The sequence below is a fragment of the Pteropus alecto genome, unplaced genomic scaffold, assembly GCF_000325575.1.
Source record: "Pteropus alecto unplaced genomic scaffold, ASM32557v1 scaffold121, whole genome shotgun sequence".
NCBI classification, from domain to species: Eukaryota; Metazoa; Chordata; class Mammalia; order Chiroptera; family Pteropodidae; genus Pteropus; species Pteropus alecto.
Window position 1 is genome coordinate 6,797,713 of NW_006434369.1, and position 10,786 is coordinate 6,808,498.

The 10,786-nt window shown below is 39.9% G+C and overlaps 1 pseudogene; it reads right to left on the reverse strand.

The window, feature by feature from the left end:
* Positions 1-10,412: 10,412 nt before the first annotated feature.
* LOC112477680 lies at positions 10,413-10,532 on the reverse strand (annotated as a pseudogene).
* Positions 10,533-10,786: the final 254 nt, after the last annotated feature.

Genomic DNA, 10,786 nt, shown 5'->3' on the forward strand with positions numbered 1-10,786 from the left:
AGCAGCAGTCACTGTAATAAAAAATTCAACTTATGGGAAATTTTAACCATGTCTCTGCATAATTCTTTCATTCCCAGTGGGGTTTGGCTGGGGCCTTGAAAAAGAAGGAAATTTTCATAGTAGTAGTCATTTCAAACCAAGCTGTTAGAGCATAGTCGTGAATGAGGTTGTGATGAGAAGCAGGAAATAACACAATAGATTTATGATTTATTTCAATGACTTTAATTCTAAAAGTGTGTTTTAAAAAATATATATATTTTTTCTGGATATCAACTTACCTATCCACAGAGGTTGTTGTTTGCTCCTGGATTGAGAAAGAAAAACATTGTAAGGGCCTGTTTTGGACCATTAAGACTTCTATTGGTGGGTTACACATCAGCCCTTACGTTTACTCTCTGCAATTTATAATCACCTGCCAAAGATGATTAGGAGCAAACAATTTTTCTGTTTCAGCACATCTGTTAGGACATACACAAAAATATAATCTCTTAAATTTCTGTGTTGAAATGGCCTGTCATTCAGTAAGAACATAGGCATAGGCATTTGCTGTATGCTAAATGCAGCAAAAGTTAAAATTTGGTAGGATGTCTTATAAATTAAATGGCTTCTTCTGGAACCTACTGAACATGTAAAAATGACAAAGAGTATGAAGCTAGTGTCAATATTTATTCAATTAACATTTATCGAGCACATGTAATATGCCAGATTGATAAATAAACCTCTACTATTGAACAATTCAATCCTGCTAGAGAGACCAAATCACAAAGACAACTAATCACAATTAAAGGTGGTTAGAATCTCTAGCTATTAGGGAAACACAAATCAAAACCGCAATGAGATACCATCTCACACTTGTTAGAATGGCTATAATCAATAGGACAAGTAATAACAAATGTTGGAAAGGATATGGAAAAATAGGAACCCTCATACACTGCTGGTGGGACTGCAAATTGGTATAGCCACTATGGAAGACAGTATGGAGGTTCCTCAAAAAATTAAGAATTAATCTACCATATGATCCAGCAATCTCTATACTGGATATTTACCCCAAAGACTTGAAAACGCATATTTGAAAAGATATATGCATATCGATATTCATAGCAGCATTATTCACAGTGGCCAGAACATGGAAGCAACCAAAGGGTCATACGATAGATGATTGGCTAAAGAAGCTGTGGTACATAGATACAATGGAATATTACTCAGCCATAAGAAGAGATGAAATATTGCCATTTGCAACAACATGGATGGACCTTGAAATAATCATGCTAAGCGAAATAAGCCAGACAGAAAAGGTTGAAAATCACATGATGTCACACATGTGGGATATAAACCTAAAAGCAACAAATGAACAAGACAACAGAGACTCATGGACATGGACAATAGACTAGTGATTACCAGAAGGGAGGGGGAAGGGGGAAAATAAAAGAATAAAATGTTTTAAAAAATTATGTGTATATAGTATGAAAAAAATTAATAAACTGGCATTTAAAAAATAAAGGTGGTTAGAAATACATATATAGAGTCTGAGAAGCACTTTTTAACTATTCTTTTTGCTTAGTGCTAAATGGGTACTCTGATGATTTCTAATAGGAACTGAAATTGTGTAGCATTCACAGAAAGTGAGGAAGAGAATGGCAAGCAGAAAGAATAACATGAGCAAACACTTGGAGATATGATTATGTATGACTTCTTTAGGAGATGATGGGTAATCTTAGAGCTTTGCTTCTCAAAGTATAGTCCCCAGACAATCAACATCTTCATCATCTGGGGATTTTGATAAAAGGCACACCCTTATTTAGTACATCTGTAGGGAAGCCTATAATTCTGCATTTCTTACAAGTTCTCAGATGATGCTGATGCTCATGGCCCATGCACACATTCTAAGTAGCAAGGAACTAGAGCATTTGAACATAAGGTTTGTGATGTGGAGTTACAGGACCCAGGCTATGACAGTCATCTCTGTCATTCTGAGGAGCGTGGAGCTGATTTTATGGACAATGTTTTTGGGGTAAGGACACCTGAATCCTATTTTTACCTTTGCAATTCTCTCTCCTTATCTAGAGACATCATTTCATAGGACTGTTAATTATTGTCACTCAACTTGCGCTGCTTTGAATTCCCTGGTTAAAAGGTATTATTGAACGGCTGAGTATGCTGGTGCTTAGGAGGTTGTAGGGAGCTAGGAGAATTGACGAAAACAAACACCGTGAAGTGTCAAGATACAAAGCAGATGGCCTGTGTCCTAGCACACTTGACACAGTGCCTAAATCTGCTGGAACAATTGTTCACTCAATTATTCAACCCTGGGCCTAGTTCTATAAGTTAAATACTAGGGGCCTCGGGAGGCGGTGAATGGTGAGATGGTGAGGAGGGGAAAAGGAACCATTTTGACCTGAATTTGAACCCAGACTTAGAATGCAGTTTTCTTTAGTCGGATAACTCTGAGACAGAGCAAAAGAAAAAGCAGGGTCTGTGTTATACGTACGATTTGAATAATTGTAGTATAGGAGTTCAATATAGGGTACTGAAGAAGTGTCACTGAAATGTGGATAGATGAGGTACACAGTTGTGGGCAAACCACAGTCTAAATGTGTACTTTCTGAGCAGTATTCAAAGCACTACCAGAGGTCATCTAGATAAGACCTAATATGATCAAGACATGGCCCAACACATCATTTTGAAAGAATAACAAAATGTTAGCTTGACCTATATGTGGCCCAATTTACAATCTTAATGGTACCTAGATGGATAAGATTTCTTTTTTTGGTTATTATTATCTGGCTTTTAGCCTGACTAAGATGGAAAGGACCTGAAAGCTTGCCAGAAAATGGATTGCTAGCTGATGGGAAGAGAAATATGAATGTGATTGGGATTCCCCCTACCCATCACTCCACTCAGACAAAAATAAAACAGTGTAAAAGGAATAAAGACTGACATCTTTTAGCTTGTTCGAAGTCTCCCCTTCATTTACTGGTCCAGATACTTTTCATAGATTCTCCCACTTAATCCTCAAACAGCCTAATGATCAGCTATCATTACTAATATTTTACAGTTAAGTAAATTGAGACTCAGAAAAGTTAAGTAGCTTGCCCAAGGTTTCACAGCTTGGAAGTTGCAGAGTCAAATTTGAATTTAGGTCTCTCTGGCTACCTGTGCTACCTGCCTTCTGGTACAGTGGCAATCTGTGCCATGGATGCTTCAATTTGTGTTGAAAGACATATAATCTAAAATGAATGATTTCAGGAGCAAATGAAGGTCCTGGTACTTGTAGGCCTAATGAAGTCAACTGTGTCAGGAATAAGAGAAATTCTCAGAGAATTCCTGGAAAAATTCTTGATGCAAAGAATAAATGTCATCTTGAACTCCCACAGGGGTTTTTATTCCTTTAGGAAAAGGTAAGACTTGGCAGTGTCCACAGTGTCTTAAATCCTGTGGAAGCTATGTTCAGCCCTCTGGGAATAGAGAATTCTTTGTTAGAGAAGCTTTTCCAAAAGGATTGGAGATGGCTTATGAAATTTTCATTAGAAATATGGACAATTAAGCTAAATCAAAGATCAAGCATATTCTTTAGACTTTAGACTACGGTCTTCCCTTTTCTGGGAAGGCTCTAAATGGATGTTTAGAGAAGGGTGAATTAAGTCCCTGGCACAGAGTACCCTATTTTATTTGGAAAAGGTAAGATAGTCCACTGGGAAGTGGAACCTCAAGTAGGGGCATGATCCTCAAGGCTAACTGGGGACCCAAGAGAAGACTCAGTGATGTAGTGGTCTGGTAGAGACAAACAAAAACAACTACAAAACAAAGAGACCTGAGTTTTAAATCTTCAGTTCAACTACTTAGTACCAAGTAAATTGGACAAGTTATTCATACTCTCTAAGAATCAATTTCCTGGGATTAATATTTACTTTTCATGGGGGATAAATGTCTATGTAAAGAGCCTAGCATGATGTTTAATATCTTGCAGATGCTCAGAACATGGTTCTAGAGTAAAAGATTATTTATTTGGAATTTAAACTTTGAAGTAGGGAAACAATGATCTTATGAAGTGGTTCTGAAAAGACTTTTTAAAAAAGAACATCCATTAAAATATAAAAGCACTGCAATAATTGAAGAACCATTTGTTTTGAACTTTGGGTTGAGATGATGGTGAGATGATGGAGGCCTAATCTATGACATGCAGATAGCAGATGATATATTGCTGCCATGGAGACTGGGTACTCACACCAAGAGCTGGTCCTTGCTGACTAATCTATTTTGATGGGTAACAGTTGTTTTAAAGCTTTAACTTACTAGTGCCGAACATGTATGAGAAGTGAGATTGCATTTGCTCCACAACACATAGATGCAGGAAATCTCACTTACTTTTCTAATTCAAATTGAATTTGGTTTCTTGGCAGCCACTTCCCAAGCCTGATAATTTGACCAATCAGTTGTCTATGGTGGGCTTCTCCACATCCCTAGGTTTGTTTATATAAGACCCATTACGGACTGAATGTCTGTTTCCCCCAAATTCATATGTTGAAATCCTAATTCCCAAGGTGATGGTATTAGAAGGTGGAGCCTTTCGGAGGTGACTAGATAGATCATGAGTTGGCACCTTCATGAATGAGATTAGTATCCTTGTAAGAGAGACCCCAGAATGCTCTCTCACCCCTTCTGCCATGTGAAGACATGGCAAGAAGAACCAGGAAGTGGGACCCCACCAGACACTGAATCTGCCAGCACCTTGATCTTGGACTTCCCAACCTCCAGAGCTGTGAGAAATAAATTTGTGTTGTTTATATTCAGTCTATGATATTCTGTTATAAGCAGCCTGAACAGATTTAGAGACTACTTAAAATGTGGTCTTCAGAAGTTTGTTAGTAATACAGAATCTTGTGTCCCACCCCAGATCTACTGAATCAGAATTTGCATTTTAACAAGACTCAGGTGATCCGCATGCACAATACAGTTTGGGAAGCACTGATGTGAGAGACTTGGAGGCCTATGCAGTCCTGAAAACTCAAGGAGGGGCCATTGATCTTCAGATATTCATAATCATTGCTGAAATAATTATTATCCAGTCTTTTGAGGTCGATTAGAAGGCAGGTGTTTCCACTTCTTCTGTGCTTGTGTTGCTTTATCACTGGAAGCTGCGTGGGCAGGTCCCTGCCACTCTGAAAGCACCAGCATTTATTTCCCACTGCTTGAGAACCATCACACCCTAGACACTAGAGGCCAACAATCTCCTCCCACATCGCTAGTCTTGTTTCTAATGAGGGAAGGTGGGAGTTCCCAGGAGTGGCACTACACAGGCTGGTGCTAGAGCAACCTGCAAGACACACTTTTCTTTTTTGCTAGGCTCTGTTAAATGGGTCTCAGGTTATTGGCTAGCAATTCTTTGCAGGAGGAATGACGCCCATTTCTAAGAGTGAACTGGAGCCAGTGGCTCCTGCACAACATGGGGAAACACTAGAGGAAGTCAGTCCTGATTCAGGTTCATCAGGCTAGACCAGCAAGACCTGAGGCTTGGCTGTGTTTTTGTCCTATAAAATAATTTAGGTGAGAGTGGGCCACGCAAACTCTTTCTCAAGGCCTGAGCAATAAGAATTTCCTCAATCGACATCAAGATATGCTATCTAACACAGGGTTTCAGTTCATTTGGATGCTTTTCCCCTCCCAGAACAGATAACTAAGAATTTCCAGGACACTTTAATTACCTATTGTGAAATCGCAACAGAAAATTTGAAATTATGACTGGTTCAAGAAATTCAAACTCTGAGTCTTTACTGGGGCAAGTAATTGATGTTTTGGGAAAAATAATTTGATGAGAACCCCTAATCCACTTTTTTTTGGTAATTGAAAATAACAAAACAGAGGCTGTCACTGTAGTGTTTAACTTACTAGGCTTTTGAGAATTCATTTATTATTACGAGATAGCATATGTTAAAAGAAAAGAAAAAATGTCACTACAAAAACTTAGCATGAAATAAGTTTCAGAATAAATATTCATTAGGTCCCAGATTTTATTATACTTTTGCGAATAAAGGTGATATCTTAAAAAGCCAAATCTCAGGTGACTTGTGCCCAGATTGCCATGGTTTAATCTCCCCTGACTTTTTGTTCCTATAACTAAAATCACTGCCTGCATCACTATGTGCTAAGGAGACCTAATATTTAGATAGAGTTGTTTTAAAATTGCTATTAAATTAGGTGCGATCAGATTCTCATGTGAGCTCACAAGTCTTCAGATCCAGGGTGAAGGCTGTTTCTCATTTAAACATTGTCAAACTAAGAAGAATGATTGGATTGCTTCTGAGTTTTGCATATGTCAGCATAGTAGAAGCTTAGTCATGCAAATCCCTATTACTTAGCATGTGCCTAGCCCAGAAATACAGAGCTGTGTTTCCATATTTTATCTGTGTTTGTACTTGAAAGCATGCCTTCTATTGTGTTTTTAAAGAACAGATGTCAGGACAATGTTTAAAGCACATAACCTGAGTATTGAAAAATGTTTTTTCTGCTTACAAAAAAAAAAAAAAAAAAAATCCACGATAATGAAGTCAATCTGTCACTTTGTATTTTCAAGGAATATTTTAACTATTGAGGGACGTCCCAGCTCCTCCCCTTTAAATATTGCCCTCGTTCTGCCAAAGAAGGCCAAACTTGAACTAACAATTTCTTTTGTAGACTCACCAAGACAGCAATATATGTCAGATTTTCAAGGATTGAAACTCCCTTAGAACTTCAGGGCTCTACGTTACGTTCTCATTGATTGAGCAAACAACACATGAGGGAAGCAGTAATGGACACATTTACTTTGAAGACCTAGATGAGGATGAACCAGAGGCAAGTTGGTGTTCAGGAAAAATCAGTTGTAGGGACAATGAGGGCTGGAAGAGAGATAAAGACAGAGGATGCACTATCCTTCTGGGGGAAATGGTAGGTGAATTGGCAGGAATTGAAGGAGTAGTGGGTGGAACAGATGGTCCAGGGTCAGGAATCAAGTTCGATTCTGTGTAGGGTTATGATGAAGGGTACTTTAACAGAGAAACAAAACAGTGGGCAGAATACACCTAACAGGAGGACGTATAAAGGTCACAGTCTATTTGCCCACACCTGGCAACCATTTGCAGGTAATGCATGGTAAGATTGGAACAGTTCCCAGTAAGAAGAGGTGAGGTACCTCACCTTATCTCACAAGATAGAGTTTATTGGGATGGGGGTGGTGGTGGTGGTGGTGGTGGTGATAACAGTCAGGTAAACTTGTCAAAAGCATGGAGCTGGAATACACTTTTGAGAATGACTAGAACAGTTATCTCATTTTGGAGGTGAGAGAGTAAAGCCTTGTTTAAAAGGTAGATTATTTAATGTCCCAGGGCCTCGGTTTGTCCTCTGTGAATCAAAAGCTTCCATTCGGAAGGCAATAATTTTGCTAATGCAGCCGCAGGCCCCAGAGTCAAACCCAGATCACTCCACTCCACTATATCCACATTTTACCTCTCTCAGAACTGCTTTGCAAATTATCATTCTCTCGTAGTAGGGGCCTGGAAGACAGACAAGGTATGGTCTAAAACATCTAAGGCTATGAAGAAGAAACATGTTAACAATTTTAGAAAGAGACTGTAGACTCTACTTCCTAATTTGCTTGGGTAATAAGTGGGTGTTGGTTTGAGAGAAAAGTTAAAAGAAGGAGCAAATACAAATTGGGCTCTGGAACCAAGTGCCTGTGCCTTTAATTAGTCTTTGACAAACAGTATCTGTGGGATGCACATACGAATATGATTATGGAATTCCTCTATCCAGAAAAACAAAGTAGCAAGATCTTCAAGATCTTCAGGCATTTCTCACAGTTCTTTATGAATAACTCCTTTTTGTTTCTGTTGGCAGTGGAGTGAAACAAGTGATTTCAGGGGCACCCAAATGAATTACTGACCTGGCAGAGACTTGTTTCAGGAGCAAGCTTCATAAGGAGGTGTGTGGGACAGGAAATGAATGGGCTGTGAGAACAGCACCTGATCGAGGGCACAGCCACCCTTTTCTTCTGTGACCATTTATTCGTTCAGCAAGAAAGTATACATCTGTAGTATCTCCAGTGTTTCATAGCCCTATTGCAGGTGCCAGGGGACATTCAAGGTACATCCCTGCCCTTAAGAAACTTATGCTCTATAGAGAATCCAACAATTTAAAGTACTTGGGAAATAATTACAAGGTAATTCACAATTTCTCCTCCTTTGAGGCGAAAGATCAAAAGGGCTGTGTTACAATGTGTCATCATGTTGGTGCCTGTCTGAATTATGCAAGTGCTCTGGAGGCATTTGGACTGGAAGTGAAGTGGGGCCAGGACTAGGTTTATAGTAGCTCTTGACTTTCCTACTCCCTGTCCTGGATCTGTTTCCTCACCAGGAGCCTGGGAATTACAGTGCTGGCTCTCTGACTCACCAGGATGTTGTAAAGATGAGGAGACATGGTCTGTCCTGCACCTTCCACCCTTTGACAAAAAGGCATCTCTAGAGATGAATGGAGGGTGTTAATGCTGATGATAGGGGTTTCGATTTGCATTTCCATATGCTAGACAGCCTAATCCACCCTGTCTAAACATGGAAATCTCATAACTCTGCCCAACTCATCACTCCATTAATCCACTTAACCCCTGGCCAATACATAATCTAAATATTTAATCTTGTCTATTTGTTATCTATGTTTATTTCATGTTAATTCATGGTCTCCTCTCTGTTTATCCCTGTTAGTGGAGTCTAACTTCAGCTAGAAGTACTGCAAGGAAGGGAGAGAGAGTGTCTTATCTATTTCTTTCTTTTCAGGCACCTAGTACTGAACTTGGCACATAGTAGGTGCTTATCAGTTGTTCGATGTGGAAGGGCCATAAGCTCTCAGGGTAATTGTTCTTTTTTTTTGGTCATCTGAAGAGAGATCTTTTATTACTATCATGGAAAAATCTCACTGTTTCAAATGTCCACCACAGTGCCTGGCACATAGTGAGTACTTTGTAAAAATGGGATGAATGATCTTTGGTCCTACTATGGGAGCAATAGAATATAAAAAAAGAGGACTGCTTTAGAAGGCAGGACACTTGGAATCTGGTTTTGGTTTTGCAATAAGCTGGTGTATGAGGTTGGTCAAGGCCTTTTAAAGCCTCTAGGTCTCAGTTTTCTCATCTGTCACATGGACAGATGGGATTAAATGAACTTGAAGCTGCTTTGTCTAGGAGCATGTCTGGGAGTCATGGTATAAGGAGAGGCATTAGGAGTGGTCACCAAGTGTTGGAATGAGCACTTCCTCCCACTGTTGGCACTCAGGGATCAGGGGAATGGGCAGGAAAACAGAGTGCCTGTTCTCTTCTAAGCCTCCTACTCACTCTCACTGTCTGTCCCTCACAGCCTGGGCTCGGGACTCCAGACATCTGCTCATTCCATCTGCATCAGCTAATGTTTATCCAGCGCCCCTGGATGCCTGGGCCTGGAGTCACCTGGGGGAGGGCATGTGCAGAGGGGGCGGGAGTGGGTCTTGATTATGCCAAAGCCTCCATATGGACTGTGGGAGGTAGGAGGAGAGTGAAGGAGATCCTAATTTATTGCTCAGTCATGTTTATTTTCACTCTGAGCTGGTTTAGGGCATTTTTCTTAATGTATTAGGGTCACCATTTTATCAACTTCAAGGATGCTTGAAAGCTCTGTGCGTGTGTGTGTGTGTGTGTGTGTGTGTGTGTGTGCGTGTGTGAGAGAGAGAGGCTCTTTTTTTATTTTCTTATAACTTCTTTTCTAGTTCAATTTTGATTTTTTAAACCTAAATAATTAGCCCTCCTAGCTAAATTGATTCTCTTCCCACAGATCACTACACCCATCACCATCCATTAAACCATCATGATTAGTTTAATTTGCTTAGATCAAAAATTAGGACCTGCTTTAGCTATTTTTAAAAGGCTTCCTCAACTTCTACTTTCCTCCATGAATCTAAACCACTAGGTTCCTCTGTGGTCTTTAATAATAACAACACCAGCTACTGTTTATTAAGCATTGCACCAGACCCCATGTTAAGTAGTTTATGTAACCTGATGTGGGAAATACCTCCATTTTATAGATGAGGAAATTAAGGTTCATAGAAGTTAACTGGAATTAAAACACAGGTTTGCTGGATTTGTTCCTCTCCTGAAAATGGAGTCCTAAGAAAATAAGATTTAAAGCTTGTCTCAGAGAGCCAAAAACTGAATGAAAACGTGCCTGAGTTGAGAGGAGCAAACTGGCAGGCAATATTAGGGCTCTGTGCTCTTAGGAATAAAGGCAGCAAACAGGAGAAGGGTGCATGCAAAGAAGGGATTTTATTTTATTGCAAGGCAACCCTCGGTTGACCTCACAGATGGCAAGGACCTTGTCAGCTTACAATCCCTTATTTTTTTTAATTTTTATTTTTTACGCCTACAGCACCTGGTCTTCCTAGTTGTTCTCCCATCCAAGTACTAACCAGGCTTAGACCCTGCTTAGCTTCCAAGATCAGACAGGATTGGGCTTGTTCAGGGTGGCATGGCTGTAGGCTACAAAGGAGGGATTTTAACAGGGATACTCCACTGCCTTTCCCTGGGTTATCCCTAGTGATCAAGAGAGTCAACTTCAGATCTTGGGAAACAATCATTTTCACTTTTGCTGCTCTACACAACCTTTAACAGTGGAAAACTTACCCTCCAGAGGGAACAACTTTTGATAGGGTTTTGGTTCATTTATCCAGTGTTAGGTCCTGCGCTAGGGACAGTGGTTGTGAAGGAGAGTAAGGCCTACTCCATACCATCCAG